Here is a 23,299-nt window from a genome sequence, read left to right as displayed (position 1 = left end):
ATTGTTTTGTTACTCTCACCCCTATCATTTCCAAAAATTTTGTTAACTCCAAACAGAAACACTGATCCTGGTTCGTGCCTGAAACCCCCAATTCCTGGTAACCTCTAATCTGCCTTCAGTTTTGTTTTTCCTTTTTTGGCCACCCGGAAGCATATGGAGTTCCCAGGCCAGGGATCAGATCTGAACCACAGTTTTGACCTAAGCCGCAGCTGCAGCAACTCCTGATCCTTAACCAATAGTGCCGGGCCATGGATCGAATCTGCATCCCATCAATCTCAAGACACCACTGAGCTGCTGCACACACAGCAGGAACTCTTGTTTTGTGTTTTGGCTGTGCTTGCTACATGCAGAAGTTCCAGAACCAAGGATCAAATCTGAGCCACAGCAATGATGACACTGGATCCTTAACCCACTGAGCCAACAGGGAACTCCCTGCTTTCAGTTTCTGAATTTATCTTTTCCGGTCACGTCAGATAAGTGGACTCAAACAATATTTATCCTTTCGTGTCTGGCTTCTTAGCATAATCTTTTTTTTTTTTTTTTTTTCCTTTTTAGGGCCACACCTGAGGTATATGGAGGTTCCCAGGCAAGGGGTTGAATCAGAGCTATAGCTGCTGGCCTGTACCATAGTCACAGCAACAACGGATCCCAGCTGCGTCTGTGACCTGCACCACAACTCTCGGCAACACCGGATCCTTGACCCACTGAGCAAGGCCAGGGATCGAACCCGCAACTTCATGGTTCCTAGTTGGATTTGTTTCCACTGTGCCATGATGGGAACTCCTAGCATAATCTTTTTTTTTTTTTTTTTAATTCTTTACCAAGATCCTGATGATTCTTTTTTTCTTATAATTTTTTTGGAATATAGTTGATTTTATAATGTTGTGTTAGTTTTAGTTGTACAGCAAAGTGAATCAGATTCTTTTCCCCTAAAGGTTATTACAGAATATCAAGTAGAGTTCTCTGTGTTGTACAATAGGTCCTTGTTAGTTATCTACTTTATATGTAGTAATGTGTATATGTTAATCCGAAATTCCTAATTCATCCCTCCTCCCCACGTTTCCGCTTTGGTAACCCTAAGATTGATTTTGGAATCTATGAATCTGTTTTGTCAATAAGTTCATTTGTATCATTTTTTTAATTAGATTCCATATACAAGTGACATCACGTGATATCCATCCCGCTCCACTGCACATATGCACCATATCTTTCCCATCCTTTCCCCCTGTTGATGATCTTAGCATAGTCTTTTAAGGTTGATCTATATTGTATTCTATTTTTTTTTGTTTTTTGGTCTTTTGTTTTTTTTAGGGCCACACTCGGGGCATATGGAGGTTCCCAGGCTGGGGGTCTAATCAGAGCTGTAGCTGCTGGGCTACACCACAGCCACAGCAACTCGGGATCTGAGCCATGTTTGCGATCGACACCAGAGCTCGTGGCAACTCTGGGTCCTTACCCACTGAGAGAGCCCAAGGATCAAACCCACATCCTCGTGGATACTAGTCGGGTTCGTTAACCCTGAGCCACGCCAGGAACTCCCCAATCTATGTTGTATTCTGTATCAATGCATCATTCCCTTTAATGGCTCAGTAGTGTTCCACTGTATGGATAGACAGGATTTTGTTTATCCGGTTATCAGCTTCCACTTTTTGGGTATTACAAACAGTAAGTAGTGCCAAGAACATTCCTGTACAAATTTTTGTATGGACATATGTTTCCATTTCCTTTGGTTATATACCTAGAAGTGGAATTACTGAATCATATGATAACTATATTTAGCTTTCTGAAAAATTGCCAAATTCTTTTTTCCATGGAGGCTGCACCAGCTGTACCATTTTACATTCACTCTAGCAATGTATGAAGGTTCTAATTTCCACACATCCTCACCAACACTTGTTTATAGCTATTCTAGCAGGTGTGAAGTATCCCATTGTGGTTTTGATTTGTATTTCCCTAATGCTAATGATGTTGAACATCTTTTCATGTGGATATTGACCATTTGTGTCTTTTTTTTACAACAGTCTATTCAAATCCTTTACTCATTATTTACTTGATTTGTTTTTTTGTGATTGAATTGTAAGTTCTTTATATATACTCTTAATATTGGACCCTTATCAGATATGTGATTTACAGAAATTTCCTCTTCTGTTGATTTTTGTTTTTTAGTTTTTTTTGGCCACGGCGTGCAGCCGCTTGATGTGGGATCGTAGTTCCCAGACCAGGGATCAAACTCAGTCCACAGCTGTGAAAACACTGAATTCTAACCACTAGACCACCAGGGAACTCTCCGTACATTTGGTTTGGTTTGGTTTTAACTTTTTTTTTTTAATTTCTTTTTTTTTTCCCCAGCCACACCCTCATTATGTAGAAATTCCCAGGTGAGGGATCAAACCCACACCGCAGTTGTGATCTGTGCCACAGCTGCAGCAAAGCCAAGTCCTTAACCCATGGCGCCACAGCAGAACTTACTGTTTTAACTTGATTGTGTCTTTGGAAGCATGGAGATAGTTAATTTTAGTTAAATTTCATTCATTTTTTTTTTCTTTGGTTGCTTACGCTTTTGGTGGTGTATTAGAAAAACCATTACCTATCCAAGTATCAGTTTACACCTTTGTTTCCTAAGCATTTTATACTTTTAATTCTTCATTTAGGTTCTTGATCCATTTTGAATTAACTTTTGTATGTAAAGTGAAGTAGGGGTCTAGCTTTTTTCTTTTGCATATGGCTATCCATTGGTACTAGTACCATTTATTGAAAAGACTATTCTTGGAGTTCCCATCGTGGCTCAGTGGTTAACAAATCTGACTAGGAACCATGAGGTTGAGGGTTCGATCCCTGGCCTCACTCAGTGGGTTAAGGATCTGGAGTTGCTGTGAGCTGTGGTGTAGGCCGCAGATGCAGCTCGGACCCTGAGTTGCTGTAGCTGTGGTGTAGGCTGGCAGCTACAGCTCCGATTGGACCCCTAGCCTGGGAACTTCCATATGCCGCAGGTGAGGACCTAGAAAAGACAAAAAAAAAAAAAAAAAAAAAAGACAAAAAAAATAAAATAAAATAAAAAGATGAGAAAAATGAAAAGACTATTCTTTCCTCTTTGAATTGTATTGGTTCCCCTGTCAAAAATCAGCTGACTATAAATATATGGGTTTATTTTTAGATTCTATTGTTTATCCTTATGTGACATTCTTTTATTCCTTTTTTTTTTTTTTTTTGCCTTTTCTAGGGCCACTTCCTGCGGCACATGGAGGTTCCCAGGCTAGGGGTCGAATTGGAGCTACAGCCACCGGCCTATGCCAGAGCCACAGCAACGCCAGATCCGAGCCGTGTCTGCCACCCACACCACAGATCACGGCAATGCCGGATCCCTAACCCACTGAGCAAGGCCAAGGATCGAACCCGAAACCTCATGGTTCCCAGTCGGATTCACCAACTACTACGACGGGAACTCCTGACATTCATTTTTTTATTTGGCCAGTTTTTAGCATTTGAGAGGTTTTCATTTGTAGGCTGACTGAAAATGTGAGTTCTTCCAAAAACTTATGGGACCATGCATTTCCTGGTATGTTCTGGTTATATAGAGGATATTTCAGGAAGTGCCTCTAGTCCTTTGGACATAAAGTTATTGCACTGCCTCCTCTATTGTACCTTTGTGTATCTGGCTTTTATTTTTAAGAGGCTGTTGTTTTGGTATCTATGTTGAAATTGTTTGTGGCCTCAAGCTTAGAAAATCCAATTTGCAGTGCCTTGGGTTTTTTTAATTTTTTTAATGTGTAAGCAGTCTCAGAATGTGGCAGCCATCTAAGGGTGTCATCGGGGGCCCAGGCGAGCCCTGTTCCTGCTCAACCCTCTTTTGCATGTTACTCTCATCCTCATAGTCACCCTCACAGAGATGCTCCTGCATCTCTGGGCTTGGCTGAAAGAAGAGGGGAGACCATGAGGGCCAAAGGAGCATACCAGCTGAGTGCCACCTTCCCTTCCCTTTCCAGAAACCCTGCCCAGACTCCCACTTAGGTCTTTTCGGCCTCTCGCTACAAGGGAGTCTGGAAAGAGGAAAGTTTTAACCGAGTATATTGCTGCCCTGATTGTGTTGTGCTATTAAGGACAAAAGGAATGCTATATAGGAGCAGAACTAAATTTAAAATTGTATTAAAACTGGAGCTTTGGATTTCCCCTTGTGGATCAGCGGGTTAAGGACCCCACATAGGCCCCATGAGGATGCAGTTTCCATCCCTGCCCTCTATCAGTGCGTTAAGGATCTGGCATTGCCACTAGCAGATGAGAGCCAGCAGGGGGAGCACAGACAATAAGAATTAAAAATCTGCCTTCTGGAGTTCCCGCCGTGGCGCAGTGTTTAACGAATCCGACTAGGAACCATGAGGTTGCGGGTTCGGTCCCTGCCCTTGCTCAGTGGGTTAACAATTCGGCGTTGCCGTGAGCTGTGGTGTAGGTTGCAGACGCGGCTCGGATCCAGCATTGCTGTGGCTCTGGCGTAGGCCAGTGGCTACAGCTCCAATTAGACCCCTAGCCTGGGAACCTCCATATGCCGCGGGAGCGGCCCAAGAAATACCAAAAAAAAAAAAAAAAAAAGACAAAATTAATTAATTAATTAATTTAAAAAAAATCTGCCTTCTAAATCTTTTCCCATTGGTGCTGTACAATGATTAAGTGTTTTGTTTCTTTTTTTTTTTTTTTTTTTTTTTTTTTTTTTGTCTTTTGTCTTTTTTGCTGTTGTTGTTGCTATTTCTTGGGCCGCTCCCACGGCATATGGAGGTTCCCAGGCTAGGGGTTGAATCGGAGCTGTAGCCACCGGCCTACGCCAGAGCCACAGCAACGCGGGATCCGAGCCGTCTGCAACCTACACCACAGCTCACGGCAACGCCAGATTGTTAACCCACTGAGCAAGGGCAGGGACCGAACCCGCAACCTCATGGTTCCTAGTCGGATTCCTTAACCACTGCGCCACGACGGGAACTCCCGTGTTTTGTTTCTTAATGTATCAGAGATAGCAGTTTACAAAGGATTAGGAATAAGGGGTTTGAAAACACAGCTTTAGGGAGTTCCCCTTGTGGCGCAGCACAAACAAATCTGACTAGTATCCATGAGGTTGAGGGCTCGATCCCTAGCCTTGCTCAGTGGGTCTGTCTGGGATCCAGTGTTGCTGTGAGCTGTGGTGTAGGTCACAGATGGGGCTCAGATCTGACCATTGCTGTGCCTGTGGCGTAGGCCTTCAACTGTAGCTCCAATTCAACCCCTAGCCTGGGAACATCCATATGCCAAGGGTGCAGCCCTAAAAAGCCAAAGAAACCCAGCTTTAATCAAAATGTAATAACAACATTAAGGGAGGATTATTACAAGATACAACTTTTTATGGAAGGCAATTTAGTAATAGATTTTTCTCTTTTTTTGTAATTTTAAAATAGCATCACACTTTTTAAAGCTTTATTTATTTATTTTTGCCTTTATGGGCCACGCCAGCTGCATATGGAGGTTCCCAGACTAGGGGTCAAATTGGGACTGTAGCTGCTGACTTACACTATAGCCATAGCAATACAGGATCCAAGCCTCATCTGTAACCTACACCACAGCTCAGGGCAACACCAGATACTTAACCCACTGAGCGAGGCCAGAGATGGAAAACACATTGTCATGGATCCTTGTCAGGTTTGTTAACCACTGACCCATGACGGGAACTCCCCTGTATCAGATTTTTATTTGTTTATTTACTTTTATTACTCAATGAATTTATTACATCATAGTTGTACAATGATTATCACAATCCAATTTTATAGGATTTCCATCCCACAACCCCAGTGCATGCCCCTACCCCCTAAACTGTCTCCTTTGGAAACCATAAGTTTTTCAAAGTCTGTGACTCAATATCTGTTCTGCAAAGAAGTTCATTGTGTCCTTTTTTCAGATTCCACATGTCAGTGAAAGCATTTGATGTTGGTGTCTCATTGTATGACTGACTTCACTTAGCATGATAATTTCTAGGTCCATCCATGTTGCCAAAAATGCCACTATTTCATCCCTTTTAATGGCTTAGTAATATTCCACTGTGTATATAAACCATATCTTCTTGATCCAGTCCTCTGTCGATGGGCATTTAGGTTGTTTTCATGTCTTGGCTATTGCAAATAGTGCTGCAAGTGGAGTACATGTGTCTTTTCAAGGCATGGTTTTCTCTGGATAGATGCCCAGGAGTAGGATTGTTGGATCAAATGTTAGTTCTATTTTTAGTTTTCTGAGGAATCCCCATACTGTTTTCCACAGTGGTTGCACCAATTTACATTCCCACCAACAGTGTACTAGGGTTGCTTATTCTCCACACCCTCTCCAGCACTTATTGTTTGTAGACTTTTTGATGATGGCCATGCTGGCTAGTGTAAGGTGGTACCTCAGAGTGGTTTTGGTTTGCATTTCTCTAATAATGAGTGAAGTTGAACATCTTTTCATGTGTTTTTTGGCCATCTGTATGTCTTCTTTGGAGAATTGTCTGTTTAGATCTTCTGCCCATTTTTTGATGGGGTTGTTGTCTTTTTGGTATTGAGCTGTAGAAGGTGTTTATAAATTTTGGAGATGAATCCCTTATCAGTCGATTCATTGGCAAAGATTTTCTCCCATTCTTTGGGTTGTCTTTTTGTTTTGTTTAGGGCTTCCTTTGCTATGCAGAAACTTCTAAGTTTAATTAGGTTCCATTTGTTCATTTTTGTTTTTACCGTCATTACTCTAAGAGGTGGATCTGGGAAGATGTTGCTGTTGTTTATGTCAGAGAGTGTTTGGCCTATGTTTTCCTCTAAGAACTTCATAGTGTCTGGTCTTATATCTAGGTCTTTAATCCATTTGGAGCTTAATTTTATGTATGGTGTTAGGGAGTGTTCTAATTTCATTCTTTTCCATGTGGCTGTCCAGTTTTCCCAGCACCACTTATTGAACAGGCTATCTTTTCTCTTTTCTCCATTGTGTATTCTTGCCTCCTTTGTCAAAGATTAGTTGGCTGTAGGTGCGTGGGTTTAATTCTGGGCTTTCTATCCTGTTCCACTGACCTATATTTCTGTCTTTGTGCCAGTACCATGTGGTTTTGATGATTGTTGCTTTGTAGTATAGTCTGAAGTCTGGGAGCCTGATTCCTCCAGCTCCGTTTTTCTTTTTCAGGATGTCTTTGGCTATTCTGGATCTTTTGTGCTTCCAAACAAACTTTATTTATTTATTATTTAAAAAAAATTTTTTTTGTCTTTTTTGCCATTTCTTGGGCTGCTCCTGCAGCATATGGAGGTTCCCAGGCTAGGGGTCAAATCGGAGCTGTAGCTGCCAGCCTACGCCAGAGCCACAGCAACGCAGATTCCGAGCTGCGTCTGCAACCTACACCACAGCTCACGGCAACGCTGGATCGTTAACCCACTGAGCAAGGCCAGGGATCGAACCTGCAACCTCATGGTTCCTAGTCAGATTCGTTAACCACTGCGCCACAACAGGAACTCCCCAAACAAACTTTAAAATATTTTGTTCGAGTTCTGTGAAAAATGTCCTTGGTAATTTGATAGGGATTGCATTGAATCTGTAGATTGCCTTGGGTAGTACAGTCATTTTGATAATCTTGACGCTTCCAATCCAAGAGCATGGTATGTCTTTCCATCTCTTTGTTTCATCTTTGATTTCCTTCATCAGTGTCTCATAGTTTTCAGAGTACAGCTCTTTTGTCTCTTTAGGTAAGTTTACTCCTAGGGATTTTACTCTTTTGGATGCAGTGGTAAACAGAATTGCTTCCCTAATTTCTCTTTCCAATCTTTCATTGTTAGTATATAGAAATGCCGTTGATTTCTGTGTATTAATTTTGTATCCTGCAACTTTGCCAAATTCCTGGATGAGCTCTAACCGTTTTCTGGTAGAGTCTTTTAGGATTCTCTAGGTACAGTATCATGCCATCTGCAAATAGTGAGAGTTTTATTTCTTCCTTTCCAACTTGGATTCCTTTTATCTCTTTTATGTCTCTGATTGCTGTGGCTAGGACTTCCAAAACTATGTTGAATAGTAGTGGCAAGAGCGAACATCCTTGTCTTCTTCCTGCTCTCAGCGGGAATTCTTTCAGCTTTTCACCATTGAGAATGATGTTCGCTGTGGGTTTGTCATATGTGGCCTTTATTATGTTGAGGTAGGTACCATCTATGCCCACCTTCTGAAGGTTTTTTTTTAATCAGAAGTGGGTGTTGGGGAGTTCCTGTTGTGGCGCAGTGGTTAACAAATCCGACTAGGAACCGTGAGGTTGCGGGTTCGGTCCCTGCCCTTGCTCAGTGGGGTAACAATCCGGCGTTGCCGTGAGCTGTGGTGTAGGTCGCAGACGCGGCTCGGATTCTGCGTTGCTGTGGCTCTGGCGTAGGCCGGTAGCTACAGCTCCGATTTGACCCCTAGCCTGGGAACCTCCATATGCCGAGGGAGCGGCCCAAGAAATAGCAACAACAACAACAACAACAAAGACAAAAAGACCAAAAAAAAAAAAAAAAGAAGTGGGTGTTGGATTTTGTCAAAGGCTTTTTCTGCGTCTATTGAGAGGATCATATGGCTTTTACCCTTCATTTGTTAATGTGCTGCATCACACTGACGGATTTGCGGATATTGAAGAACACTTGCATCCCTGGGATAAATCCCACTTGGTCATGATGTGCAATCCTTTTAATGTGCTGTTGGATGTGCTTTACTAGCATTTTGTTGAGGATTTTTGCATCTGTGTTCATCAGTGAAATTGGCCTGTAGTTTTCTTTTTTTGTGGTATCTTTGTCTGGTTTTGGTATCAGAGTGATGGTGGCCTCATAGAGTGAGTTTGGGAGTGTTCCTTCCTCTGCAATTTTTTGGAATAGTTTCAGAAGGATAGGTGGTAGCTCTTCTCTAAATGTTTGATAGAATTTGCCTGTGAAGCCATCTGGTCCTGGACTTTTGTTTGTTGGCAGTTTTTAAATCACAGTTTCAACTTCAGTACTTGTGATTGGTCCGTTCATCTTTTCTGTTTCATCTTGGTTTAGTCTTGGAAGATGGTACTTTTCTAAGAATTTGTCCATTTCTTCTAGGATTTCCGTTTTATTGGCATATAGTTGCATATAGTAGTCTCTTATGATCCTTTGTATTTCTGTGATGTCCGTTGCTACTTCTCCTTTTTCATTCCAAATGTCACTGATTTGAGTCCTCTCTCTTTTTTTCTTGATAAGTCTGGCTAAGGATTTCTCAATTTTGTTGATCTTTTCAAAGAACCAGCTTTTCGTTTCCTTGATCTTTTCTATGGTTTTTCTATTTCCTTGATTTCTGCTCTGATCTTTATGATTTCCTTGCTTCAGCTAACTTTAGGTCTTACCTGTTCTTCTCACTCGAGCTGCTTTAGATGTAAAGTTAGCTTGTTTATTTGAGCTTTTTCTTGTTTCCTGAGGTGGGCTTGTATTGCTATCAACTTTCCTCTTAGAATGGCTTTTGCTGCATCCCATAGGTTTTGGAGTGTCGTATCTTTGTTGTCCTTTGCTTCTAGGTATTTTTAAATTTCCTCTGTGATTTCTTCAGTGATCCATTGGTTGTTTAGTAGCATGTTGTTTAGTCTCCACGTGTTTGTGTTTTTTGCAGTTTTCTTCTTGTTGTTGATTTCCAGTCATACAGCGTTGTGGTTGGAAAAGATGCTGATAGGATTTCAGTTTTCTTTTTTTTTCTTTTTCTTTTCTTTTTTTTTTTTTTGGTATTTCTTGGGCCGCTCCCGCGGCATATGGAGGTTCCCAGGCTAGGGGTTGAAACGGAGCTGTAGCCACCGGCCTACGCCGGAGCCACAGCAACGCTGGATCCGAGCCGCGTCTGCAACCTACACCACAGCTCACAGCAATGCCGGATTGTTAACCCACTGAGCAAGGGCAGGGACCGAACCCGCAAGCTCATGGTTCCTAGTCGGATTCGTTAACCACTGCGCCACGACGGGAACTCCGATTTCAGTTTTCTTAAAGTTACTGAGGTTTGATTTGTAGCCCAGAATGTGATCAATTTTAGAGAATGTTCCACGTGCACTTGAGAAGAATGTGTATTCTGTTGCTTTGGGATGGAATGTCCTATGAATACCTATTAAGTCCATCAGGTCTAATGCTTCATTCAGGGCCTGTGTTTCCTTATTGATTTTCTGTCTGGATGATCTGTCCATTGCTGTAAGTGGGGTGTTAACGTCCCCCACTATGATTGTGTCATTGTCGATTTGTCCTTTTAAGGTTGTTAGCAGTTGCCTGATATATTGTGGTGAACCTATGTTGGGTGCGTAGATATTTAATGTTGTTGTATCTTCTTCTTGGATTGATCCTTTGATCGCTAGGTAGTGACCTTCCTTGTCCCTTTTGATATTGTTCATTTTAAAGTCTATTTTGTCTGATATGAGTATTGCTACTCCAGCTTTCTTTTGATTCCCGTTTGCATGGACTATTTTCTTCCATCCTCTCACTTTCAATTTGTATGTGTCCCCAGAAGTGAAGTGGGTCTCTTGAGGACAGCATACATGTGGGTCTTGCTTTTGTGTCCATTCAGCCAGTCTATGTCTTTTGGTTGGGGCGTTTAGTCCTTTAACATTTACGGTCATTATTGATCCGTATGTTCTTATTGCCATTTTATTAATTGCTTTGGATTTGTTTTTGTTGCTCTTTTTTCTTCCCTTCTTCTCTCGTTCTCGCCTCTTGTGGTTTGATGACTCTCTTTAGTGTTGTATTTGAGATGATTTTTCTTCTTTGTGTGTGTATCGATTGTAGATTTTTGGTTTGCAGTTATTCTGCAGTTTTGATATAAGAGTCTATATAGACACACAAGATGGCTTTAAGTTGTTGGTCTCTTAACTGCAAGCGCATCTCCAGTGTCCTGCACTTGTACCCTCCTCTTCTCACGATTTCTGATTTTGGTGGCATAATTGCGTGTGGATGATTTCACATCTTTACTGTATATATGCCTTTACTGGTGAGCCTTGTCATTTGTGGTATTTTTGTTTCCTGTTGCTGTCTGGTCTTTTCTAGCTAGAGAAGTTCCTCTAGTGTTTGTTGTAAAGCTGGTTTAGTGTTGCTGAATTCTCTTAGCCTTTGCTTATGTGTGAATCTTTTGATTTCTCCTTCAAATCTGAATGAGAGCCTTGCTGGGTAAAGCGATCTTGGTTGGAGGTTTTTTCCTTTCATCACGTTAAGTGTATCATGCCACGCCCTCTGGCCTGCAGAGTTTCTGCTGAAAAATCTGCCAGTACCCTTATTGGAGTTCCCTTGTATGTTATTTGTTTCTTTTCCCTAGATGCTTTCAATGTTTTCTCTTTGTCTTTAATTTTGGTCAGTTTGATTGGTATGTGTCTTGGGGCGTTCCTCCTTGGGTTTATTTTATATGATACCCATTGCACTTCCTGGATTTGAGTGAGTGGTTCCTTTCCCCTGTTAGGGAAGTTTTTGGCTATTATCTCGTTGAATATCTTTTCTGTCTCCTTCTCTCTCTCTTCTCCTTCTGGCACCCCATAATACAGATGTTGGTGTGTTTAACATTGTCCCAGAGGTCTCTGAGACTCTCTTCATTTGTTTTCAATCTTTTTTCTCTTTTCTGTTCGCATCCGTGATTTCCACTAATCGGTCCTGCACCTCGTTTATTCGTCCTTCTGCCCCCTGTATTCTGCTCTTGGCTGCTTCCAGTGAATTTTTTATTTCAGTGATTGTATTTTGCCTCTCTTCTTGTTGAAGTTTTATACCTTGTATCACTTTGCTCAGGGTTTCCTGAAAGTTATCCATCTTTGCCTCCAGTTTATTTCCAATGTCTTGCATCTTCTTCAGCATCAACAGTCTAAAGTCTTTTTCCTGGAGGCTGAGACTCTCCTGATCACTTAGCCGATTTTCTGGGGGGTTTTCTCTCTCCCTCATCTGAGTTTTAGTCCTCTGTCTTTTCATTTTGATAAGTTTTTGGTGTGGTGACCTTTTTACAGATAATACAGCTGTAGCCTCTCTTGCTCTGGCGTCTGCCCCCCTTGTGGCTGAAGTTGGATGGGGGTGGGAGGTGGGGAGTGCTTGCTGTAGGCTTCCTGATAGGAGGGACTGATGCCTGCCCACTGGGAGGTGAAACTGATTCCTGTCCCTCCGATGGGTGGGGCTTTGTCTCTGGGTGAGATTGGAGGGGGCTGTGTGCCTTCGGGGTCTTTAGGCAGCCTGTTTACTGAGGGGTGGGGCTGTGATCCCACCTGGATTGTTGTGTTTGCCCTGGGGCTTCTCAGCGCTGATGGGTGGGGCCAGATTTTCCCAAAATGGCCACCTCCAGAGAAAGTCAGGCTGCTGAGTAGTCCCGGGAGCTTTACTTCCAATGTCCTTCCCCAAGGACAAGCCACACTCAACCCCTGTTTTCCCAGGAGGTCCTCCAAGAACTTCAGTCAGGTATGACCCAGGTTCCTATGGAGACATTGCTTTGCCCTGGGACCGAGTGCAGGTGAAAGTCTGTGTGCGCTATTTTAAATGTTCATTCTTTTTGATTCAGCAACTCAACTTGAAGTATTGTTGAATGCTGAAACACACACACATACAACTGGAAATAATTCAGATACCTTTCAATAGAGAATTAGTTAAATAAGTAATAATAGTGCATCTGTAAAATGGAACATGCAGCCCTTAAAAATAAGGGGCTCTATCTCTTCTGCCATGGAAAGATGCCTTAGGATACATAATTGAGTGGAACAATAAGTTGAGATCAGCATTATAGTATGATTCCATCCTTATTTATTTAATTATAGGTACATCAGGAAAAAAAAATCTATGGAGTACATATACCATAGAGTTAATAGTGATTATTTTGCTGCTGGGGCAATTACAAGCTTGTACATTCTAAGTCATATAAGGTATAATTCAGTAAGACATGTGCTACCTTAGTGACCAGGGGGAAATCTTTTTAAGAGCAGATGGATAGAAAATCAAGTATTAGAAATATATGTATTTGCCAAAAAGAGGCTGAGGACAACAGTTGCCTGGTCCTTTTTCTTGAGCATTCTGTTTAGGAGTTCCTTTGTGGTGCAGTGGGTTAAGGATCTGGCATTTCCTTGGGTCGCTGCTGCAGCTCAGGATCGAGAACTTGCACATGCTGTGGGCATGGACCAAAAAAAAAAAGCATCCTGTTTACATTTATAATTTTAATATGCCACCAATTACTGTCACATATTTAGAAAGATTACAGTACATGGAAATGCTTGAACAAGATTTATGAGAATTATTTTATTTTACATTTTCCTTTCCTCCGAAATTATTAGTATTGAAGGCCTTAATAAAAAGCTTGGAGCTGTGTTGAAAAAGGGATGTAATACTATTATACCAAAAACCATTTGGTTTGTTTCTCCCTTAGTTTTGTTTAGAGAAGTTTGGAAGACCATTCCATTAGGAGAGTATAATTTTAGGACCACATCTGTTCTGTGTTGATTTCTGAGATAAATCATCAATCACAATTTTCCACTTTGCTTTAACACTGCAGCCCCAGTTTGCAGGTGATCTGGCAGTGTGCTCAATGCTTTGCATTTTTAAATCTTATTTAACCCTTTCAAGGACCTCTGTGGCAGATAGAAGCACTATCCCCCTCTCCAGATGAAGAAGCCGATGCCTACACGAATTAAATAGCTTCCCCAAACTCAAATTTCTGTAAGTTGACAGAAATGACAATGAAACCTAACTCTTTCTGAACCCAGGGCTGGCCCTCTCAGCCATTATAAGATGGTCACTTGTCTACATTGCAGCTTTTAGTAATGCATTCAGGCAACAAAAGTGGGAGATTGCTTCGTTCATGCTAGCTATTTAAAAGATGCACAAGAAGTGTAAAGGGGAACGGTGCCTTCCAGGACCTTAGCCATCTGCTGAGAAATGTATGTATCAAGATAGGAACAAGGAGGAGTTTCCACTGTGGCTCAGCAGTAACAAACCCGACTAGCATCCATGAGGATCCAGGTTCGATCCCTGGCCTCCCTCAGTGGGTTAAGGATCCTGTGTTGCAGTGAACTGTGATGTAGGTTGTAGACTTGGCTCAGATCCTGTGTTCCTGTGCTCCTGTGGCTGTGGCATAGGCCAGCAGCTGTAGCTCCCATTCGATCCCTAGCCTGGGAGCTTCCATATGCCATGGGGGTAGCCCTAAAAAGAAAAAAGACCAAAAAAAAAAAAAAAAAAAAGGATGAATCAGGTAGGCTAAATTAGTTAGAAGCATATTGGCCAGCTACCTGACATGATCAGGCCTGGTGTGCAGGAAACACTAGAGCAAAGACTATGATGGGGACAAAGCTGCCCTAACAGGAAATAATGAATGGCGTATATTTTTGAGAGCCAGGGTTGGGCTCAGAACCTTAAACTTTATTCTACTGGTATGACAAGGGACATGACAAGATTCTCCTCACATAGGTGCCACTCTGCTTTTACCCCATTCTGAGAACTGTTTGCCTGCTTAATCATTACTTTTCCCCAAGCCATCCCATAGTTTCTGTGCTAAACTCTCAAGAACTTTTTTAAAGCATTCTTCTTGAGATCTGATTCACATATCATATAAATCACCCACTTATAATATACAATATATTTCCCTTTTTTAGGGCCGCACCTGCTACATTCAATCCCAGGTTAGGGGTTGAATCAGAGCTGCAGCTGCCAGCCCATGCCACAGAAGCAGCAGCATCCAAGCCACATCTATGACCTACATCAGAGCTCACAGCAGTGCCGGATCCTTAACCCACCGAGCAAGGACAGGGATTGAAACCATATCCTCCTGGATACTAGTCAGGTTTGTTACCGCTGAGCCACAGTGGGAACTCCCTGTAGTATACAATTTAATGGTTTATAGCATATGATTATTTTCATTTTAACCATTTTAACTGTACAGTTCAGTGGCATTAATTACATTCATAATGGCATGCAACCACCACCACTATTTCCAAAACTTTTTTTTATCACCCCCAAACAGAAACTCTGTACCCACTAAACAGTAACTCCTCATTTCCCATTTCCCTAGCCCCTGGTAAACTCTAATCTACCTTTTCTCTCTGGATTTGCTTATTGTATATATTTCACATGAGGGGGAAATCATATAAAATTTGTCGTTTTGTGCCTGGATTCTTAGCATCATGTTTTGGGTGTTCATCCATGTAACATTCTTTTTGTGGCTGAATAATAATCCACTGTATGAATATACGATGTTTTGTGTATCCATTCATCTGCTCACGGTTTGTTTCTACCTTTTGGCCATTGTAAATGATGTTGCAGTGAACATCGGGGTACAAGCATCTGTTTGAGTTCTTATTTCTTACAGAACTTTTTAAAAAAATCACTCATTTGCCATTTTATCACAAGTTCCTCGAAGACTTCTTCCCGAACCATTCATTATCTGTCTGTCTTATATTGCTGTTTAAATTTTTCTTAACATGGTCTTGGGCCTTGCTTATCATTCTTGTAGCCCCAGTGCCCGAAACCATAAGGTGCATACAGTGGGCCCTCAAATATATATTGAATGGAGTTCCCACTGTGGCACAATGGGATCAGCAGCGTCTTTGCAGCTGAGGTTGGATCCTCAGCTGGCACAGTGGCACAGACAGTTTCCATCCTCAGCTGGCACAGTGGCTTAAGGATCAGGCATTGCTACAGCAGTGTAGGTTGCAGCTGTGGCTTGGATCTGATCCCTAGCCTGGAGAACTCTGTATGCCATAGGGTGGCCAAAAAAAAAAAAAGGAAAAAAAAAACTATACATATATGATATATATATATATATATATATAACATATATATATAGTTGTGTGTGTGTTCATTATATATATATAATGAACGAAGGTTTTTGAGGGCCATGACAGAGTGTTTCTCACATAATAAATACCTAGTAATGTTCACTGAGTTTTTTTTTCTTCTTTCTTTTTGTAGTTGTATCCATAGCATATGGAAGTTCTAGGCTAGGGGTTGAATTGGAGCTGCAGCTTCTCTTCCATTTACATTTTCAAGCAGAGGGGTGACAGGATAAAGTCAGAACTTTTATGAGATTTAGTTAATTACAGTGCACCAGATGTATTGCAGGGTAGAGCAATAGGGGAGAGACCAGGGTGTGGCTCACAACTGTGGCTTGGATTCCATACCTGGCCCAGGGAACCTCCATATGCCACAGGTGCGGCCCTGAAAAAGACAGAAAGATAAATAAATAAATAAATAAGGCATGGGAGTCATAGAGAGGAATTTCTTGGAGGAGGTTGTTAATGTTTTTAAATCTCCAGAAAACATTATTTTACGGGATTTGAACTCTGACTTGGCAAGCCTTCTCGGTTCTTCATTTGTGTGTGAATGTGTTAGCGGCTGTATCTTTACTTGTCTGACGCTCTCATAAACAAAAAGCCAGGAATTCCTGTTGTGGCACAGCGGAAACGAAGCCGATTAGTATCCATGAGGATTCGAGTTTGATCCCTGACCTTGCTCAGTGGGTCAGGGATCTAGCATTGCCATGAGCTGTGGTGTAGGTCACAGACTCATCTAGAATCCCACATTGCTGTGGCTGCAGCTTCGGCCAGTGGCTGTAGCTCGGGTTTGACCCCTAGCCCGGGAACTTCCACATGCCATGGGTGCAGCCCTAAAAAGAAAAAAAAAAAAAAAAAAGAAAAGAAAAAGGATTTAAAAAAACCCAATATGGACATCTCAGAACTCCAGAATATATTGTCCTGCCAGCCATTTTTTTTTTCTTTTTATGGCTGCACCTGTGGCATATGGAAGTTCCCAGGCCAGGGCTTGAAACAGAGCTACAGCTGCTGGCATACACCACAGTAAGGTGCGATCCAAGAAGCATCTGCAACTTATGTGGCAGCTTGTGGCAATGCCAGATCCTACATCCACTGAGTGAGTCCAGGAACCAAACCTGCATTCTCAGAGACAACATCTGGTCCTTAACCCACTGAGCCACAGTGGGAACACCTTGACAGCCATTTTCAATGAAAAGAGGGAAAATCATATGGAAAGATGGTCACATTTATTCCCTCCAGTTATCCAGGCAAATTCTTTGTCCTGAAGTTACTTTTCCTCTGAAAGGAAAGCTATCACTGCCAGGAGACACTTAAGGGATATTAAGTAATGTTTCCCTTAGAGCAATTTACAAGTGTTATGTTTTTCCCCTTGTACAAAAGACAGATCTAAGAAAAATGAAGCAGCTGGGAAAGATTTTCATTCTTAGGAGGATGTTGGACATTTAGAAATGTACTTAAGCAGAGCAGAACATTTATAAATTGTTCCTCTAATGTATCCAATTCAATACTCCACAGAATCCACATCATTCTGCATCTGTTGTGTATCTAAAGGATCATGGCCGGCTGTGTGTCTAAAAAGTCCCTTCCAGGAGTTCCCTTGTGGCACAGTGGGTTAAGGATCCAGCATGGTCACTGCAATGGCCAGGGTTACTGCTATGGCATGGATTCAATCCCTGGCCCTGGACCATCCACATGCTGTGGACATGGCCAAAAAAATATCATTTTAAAAGATGATGATTCCATGAGAAAGAGGCGGCCTTGTACCCTTGGATATATCTCTTGTGTGTCCTATGTTAGTTTAATATTATGTATCCCTGTATAATATGAAAAGCAGTATGATCTTCCTGCTATGGTACAACAGGATCGTCAGTGTCTCTGTACGCGCCAGGACAAAGGTTCAAACTCTGACCCAGCACAGTGGGTTAAAGGATCCAGTGTTGGAGTTCCCATTGTGGCGCAGTGGAAATTAATCAGACTAGGAACCATGAGGTTGCGGGTTCGATCCACTCAGTGGGTTAAGGATCTGGCATTGCTGTAAGGTGTGGTGTAGTTTGAAGACTCTGCTCGTATCTGGCATTGCTATGGCTCTGGTGTAGGCCGGCAGCTACAGCTCTGATTAGACCCCTAGCCTGGGAACCTCCATATGCCAAGGGTGTGGCCCTATAAAGACAATAAATAAATAAATAAATAAATTAATTAAAGGATCCGGTGTTGCTGCAGCTGGAGCAGAGGTCTCAACTGCAGCTCAGATCTGATCCCTGGCCTGGGAACTCCATATGTCACGGGGCCAAAAAAAGAAAAAAAAATCAGTATAATCTGACTTACATATATCCATGGAACCCATCTGACTTCGGAGTAATTTATTTCTTTTTGTCTTTTTTTTTTCTTTTCATTTTATGGCCACACCCATGGCATATGGAAGTTCCTGAGCCAGGGATTGAATCTGAACCATAGCTGCTACCAATGACGGATTCTTTAACACACTGTGCCAGGCCTGGGATTGAACCACATGACCCCGAGCTGCTGCAGTCAGATTCTTAACCCACTGCACCATGGCGGGAATGCCTGGAGTAATTTATTTTAAAGAGGATTATACAAAAAGAACCCAGGAGTTCCTGTCGTGGCACAGTGGTTAACGAATCCGACTAGGAACCATGAGGTTGCAGGTTCGATCCCTGCCCTTGCTCAGTGGGTTAACGATCCAGCGTTGCCGTGAGCTGTGGTATAGGTTGCAGACGCGGCTCGGATCCCGCGTTGCTGTGGCTCTGGCGTAGGCTGGCAGCTACAGCTCCAATTAGACCCCTAGCCTGGGAACCTCCATATGCCGCGGGAGCGGCCCAAGAAATGGCAAAAAGACCAAAAAAAAAAAAAAAAAAAAAAAGAACCCAGAAGAGGTGGATTCTCCTTTGTCTATTTCTTTGTAAATATCTTGCTTCATGTATTCTCTGTGTGGGTTTTTCAGCTCTACAGATGTGTTTTAGCACTATTTCTTTTTTCTTTTTTTTTTTTTTTTTTTTTTTTTTTTTGTCTTTTTGCATTTCCTGGGCTGCTCCCACGGCATATGGAGGTTCCCAGGCTAGGGGTTGAATCAGAGCTGTAGCTGCGAGCCTACACCACAGCCACAGCAACTCAGGATCCGAGCCGCATCTGCAACCTACACCACAGCTCACGGCAACGCCGGATCCTTAACCCACTGAGCAAGGCCAGGGATCGAACCCGCAACCTCATGGTTCCTAGTCGGATTTGTTAACCACTGAGCCACGCCAGGAACTCCAGCACTATTTCTTTATAGAAATTATCAATGTTTCTCCTACCATTCAGCCAGTGATATAGTCTCTTTCATTCCCATCGGGATGTAAGCACGTTATTTTTTTTTTTTAATGGCTGGTATATAATAGAAGTTCCCAGGCTAGGGGTTGAATCAGAGCTACAGCTGCTAGTCTATGCAACACAAGATCTGAGCCACATCTGAGACTTACACCACAGCTCACGGCAATGCCGGGTCTTTAACCCACCGATTGAGGCCAGAGATTGAACTGGAATCCTCATGGATTCAGGTTTGTTACCACTGAGCCACAACAGGGTCTCCTAAACATGTTATTTCTTACATTTCAAAAGAAAATTTTGAAGTTCCTTGGTGGCCTAGCAGTTAAGGATTCAGCATTGTTACTGCTGTGGTTCAGGTTCAATCCCTGGCCCAAGAACTTCTGTATGCCGTGAGTGCAGCCAAAAAAAAAAAAAAAAAAAAAAAAAAGCCCTTTTGCACACAAATGGTCTATCCAAAGAATGAAGCCTGAGCATACAGGAAACAGCTCCGATTCGACCCCTAGCCTGGGAACCTCCATATGCCACGGGAGCGGCCCAAGAAATGGCAAAAAGACAAAAAAAAAAAAAAAAAGATATTTATTTATTTTGGCTATACCTGGCATGTGGAAGTTCCAGGGCTAAGGATCAAGCCCACAACACAGCAATGACCCAAGCCATTGCAATGACAATGCCAGATTCTTAACCCACTGCACCCCAAGAGAACTCCAATAAAAGCTATTTATGATAAAACTACAGCCAATATAATTCTCAACGGTGAAAAGGTGAAAGCATTCCTGCTAAAATCTGGAAAAAGACAAGGATGCCCACTCTCACCACTTCTATTCAACATAGTATTGGAAGTTCTAGTCATAGCAATCAGGCAAAGAAAAGGAATAAAGAATATTCTAATTGGCAGGGAAGAGGTAAAATTGTCATTATATATACTGATATACTATATAGAGAAAACCCTAAAGACTCAAAACTACTAGAACTGAAAAACAAATTCATCAAGGTAGCAGGATATAAGAATAATATACAGAAATCAACTACATTTCTTTTTTCGTTTTTTGTTGGTTTGTTGGTTTTGTTTTTTTGGTTTTTTTTTTTGTTTTTTTTGGTCTTTTTAGGGTCGCATCAGCAGCATATGGAAGTCCTCAGGCTAGGGGTCCAATTGGAGCCATAGCTGCTGGCCTATGCCACAGCCACAGCAATGCCAGATCTGAGCCAATTTGAATTTCCTTTACACTAACAATGAAATATTAGAAAGGGAATGTAAACAAACACCCCCTTTTAAAATCACATCCAAAAACAAAATAAAATACTTAGGAATAAATCTCACCAAGGAGGTGAAAGACTTACACGCTGAGAACTACAAAACATTAATAAAGGAAATTGAAGGTGATTCAAAGCAATAGAAAGATATCCCATGCTCTTAGATTGGAAGAATTATTATTGTTAAAATGGCCATACTACCCAAAGCAATCTACAGATTGAATGCAGTCCCTATCAAGTTACCCATGACATTTTTCATAGAACTGGAACAAACAATCCTAAAAAAAATTTTTTTTTGTCGTTTTAGGGCCACATCCGAGGCATATAGAGGTTCCCAGGTGAACTGGAGCTGTTGCCACCAGCCTATGCCACAGCAACGCCAGATCCGAGCCATGTTTGTGACCCACACCACAGCTCACAGCAACACTGGATGCTTAACCCACTGAGAGAGGCCAAGGATTAAACCCACAACCTCATGGTTCCTAGTCAGATTGTTTCTGCTGTGCCATGACAGGAACTCAACAATCCTAAAATTTATATGGAACTACATAAGACCCAGAATTGCCAAAGCAGTCCTGAGGGAAAAATAAACACAGTGGGAGGCATAGCCTTCCTAAGATGTCAGACAATACTACAAAGCTATAGTAATCAAAAAACAGACATAGTATTGTCACAAAAACAGACATATGGATCAATGGAACAGAATAGAGAGCCCAGAAGTAAATCCACACAACTATGGTCAATTAGTCTTTGACAAAGAAGGCAAGAATATACAGTGAGGAAGAGTCTCTTTAGCAAGTGGTGTTGGGAAAGTTGGACAGACACATGTAAATCAATGAAGTTAGAACACACCCTCACACCAAACATAAAAATAAACTCAAAATGGCTTAAAGACTTAAATATAAGACACGACACCATAAAACTTCTAGAAGAGAATACAGGCAAAACATTCTCTGGCATGTGTCATACTAATGTTTTCTTAGGTCAGTCTCCCAAGACAAAAGAAATAAAAGCAGAAATAAACAGCAAAAGACACCATAAACAAGCCAAAACACAATCAATGAACCGGGAGAAAATATTTGCAAATGATGTGACCAACAAGGACTTAATCCCTGAAATATACAAATAGCTTATACAGCTCAATAACAAAAAACCAAACAACCCAATTGAAACATGGGCAGAAGACCTAAATAAACATTTCGGCAAAGACGATATACAGATGGCCAATAGGCACATGAAAAAATGCTCACCATTGCTAATTATTAGAGAATGCAAATCAAAACTCATAATGGCCATCATTAAAAAGTCTATAAGAGGAGTTCCCACTGTGGCCACAATGGGGTCATCAGTGTCTTGGGAGCACTGAGATGCAGGTTCGATCCCCAGCCCAGCACAGTGGGTTAGGAATCTGGCATTGCTGCAACTTCAGTTTAGGTTGCAGCTGTGGCTCAGATCTGATCCCTGGCCTGGGAACTACATATGCTGAGGGGTGGCCAAAAAAAGAAAAAAAAAAGGTCTATGGGAGTTCTCACTATGGTGCAATGGGTTAACAATCTCACTGCAGGATATCCTGCTGTGGTGCAGTGGGTTAATGATCTGGCTTGTCTCTGTGGTGTTTCGGGTTTAATCCTTAGCCCCAGGCAGTGGGTTAAGGATCCGGCATTGCTGCAGCTGTGGCACAGGCTGCTGATGTGGCTTGGATTCTGTCCTTGGCCCAGGAACTTTCACTTACCTTGGGTTCAGCCAAAAAACGTTAAACAAACAAACAAAAGACTCTAACTGCAATGGCTCAGGTTGCTATGGAGGCTTAGATTCAATCCCTGGCCTGGGATACTCCATATGCTGCGACAAATGCTGGAGAAAAAGGAACTCTTCTACACTGTTGGTGGGAGTGTAAATAGGTGCAGCCACTATGGAAAATGAAGTATGGAGATTCGTCAAAAAACTAACAATAGAATTGCCTTATGATCCAGCAATCCCACTCTTGGGCATATATCCAGATAAAACTACAGTGCAAAAAGATACAATTACCACTATGTTCATAGCAGCACTATTCACAAGACATGGATGGAAACAATCTAAATGTCCATCAACAGATGAATGGATAAAGAAGATATGGTATGTATACATACATAAAACGGACTACTACCCAACCATAAAAAATAATGAAATAATGCCATTTGCAGCAACATGATGGACCTAGCGATTATTAAGGAAAAGTCAGTCAGAAGAAGAAAGTCAACATCATGTGATATCACTTATATGTGGAATCTAAAATACAACACAAATGAACATATATATGAAACAGACTCAGACATAGACAACAGACTTGTGGTTGCCAAGGGGGAGGGGAGTGAGGGAGGGAAGTATTGGAGGTTTGGGGTTAGCAGATGCAAACTCTTATATGTAGGATAGATTAACAAGCACAGGGAACTGCAGAGCACGGGGAACTGCAGTCAATATCCTGTGATAAACCATAATGGAAAATATGAAAAAGAATGTATGTAAGTACAACTGAATCAAAAGAATGTATGTAAGTACAACTGAATCACTTTGCCGTACAGAAGAAATTAACGGAAATTATAAATCAATTATACTTCAATCAAAAAAGTAAAGCCGCCTGCAGGTGCCCATAACACCTGAGGGGGGGCGTGGCACTTTTTGCCTAGAGCTCCTGTGGCAGCCAGTGCTGCCCCTGGCGCCTGATTGAAATATTTAATTCCAGCTGTTAGGAATTCCTCCCCCACCTACAAATAACTTTTATGATGTTAAACACTTTTTATTAATTTATGAAACACAAATTCCTCTCAGACGCATTTCAATTGAGCATGTATACATTCTGAGGTGTCTTTTGTCTGCAGCCAACTGTAAACCCTCAATAAAGACTGCAGTTCAGAAGGCTGGTGTAACTCTTACTAAAAACAAAAACCCCAAAAACCAAATTGTACCGCTTCACACGAGGCATGGCGGGGAAGGAAT

General features: G+C 41.8%; 1 long non-coding RNA gene across 1 annotated transcript in view; it reads left to right on the top strand.

The window, feature by feature from the left end:
- The window catches only part of LOC146396561 (uncharacterized), a 191,751-nt gene that overhangs the window by 80,852 nt on the left and 87,600 nt on the right, over positions 1 to 23,299 (top strand). The window lies entirely within an intron of this gene.

The sequence above is a fragment of the Sus scrofa genome, chromosome 14, assembly GCF_054392235.1.
Source record: "Sus scrofa isolate SSC_HxYL_T2T_F1_AM1 chromosome 14, Sscrofa_HxYL_maternal_Yorkshire_Landrace_v2.0, whole genome shotgun sequence".
Classification (NCBI taxonomy): domain Eukaryota; kingdom Metazoa; phylum Chordata; class Mammalia; order Artiodactyla; family Suidae; genus Sus; species Sus scrofa.
This window is presented reverse-complemented; position numbering and strand designations above follow the sequence as displayed.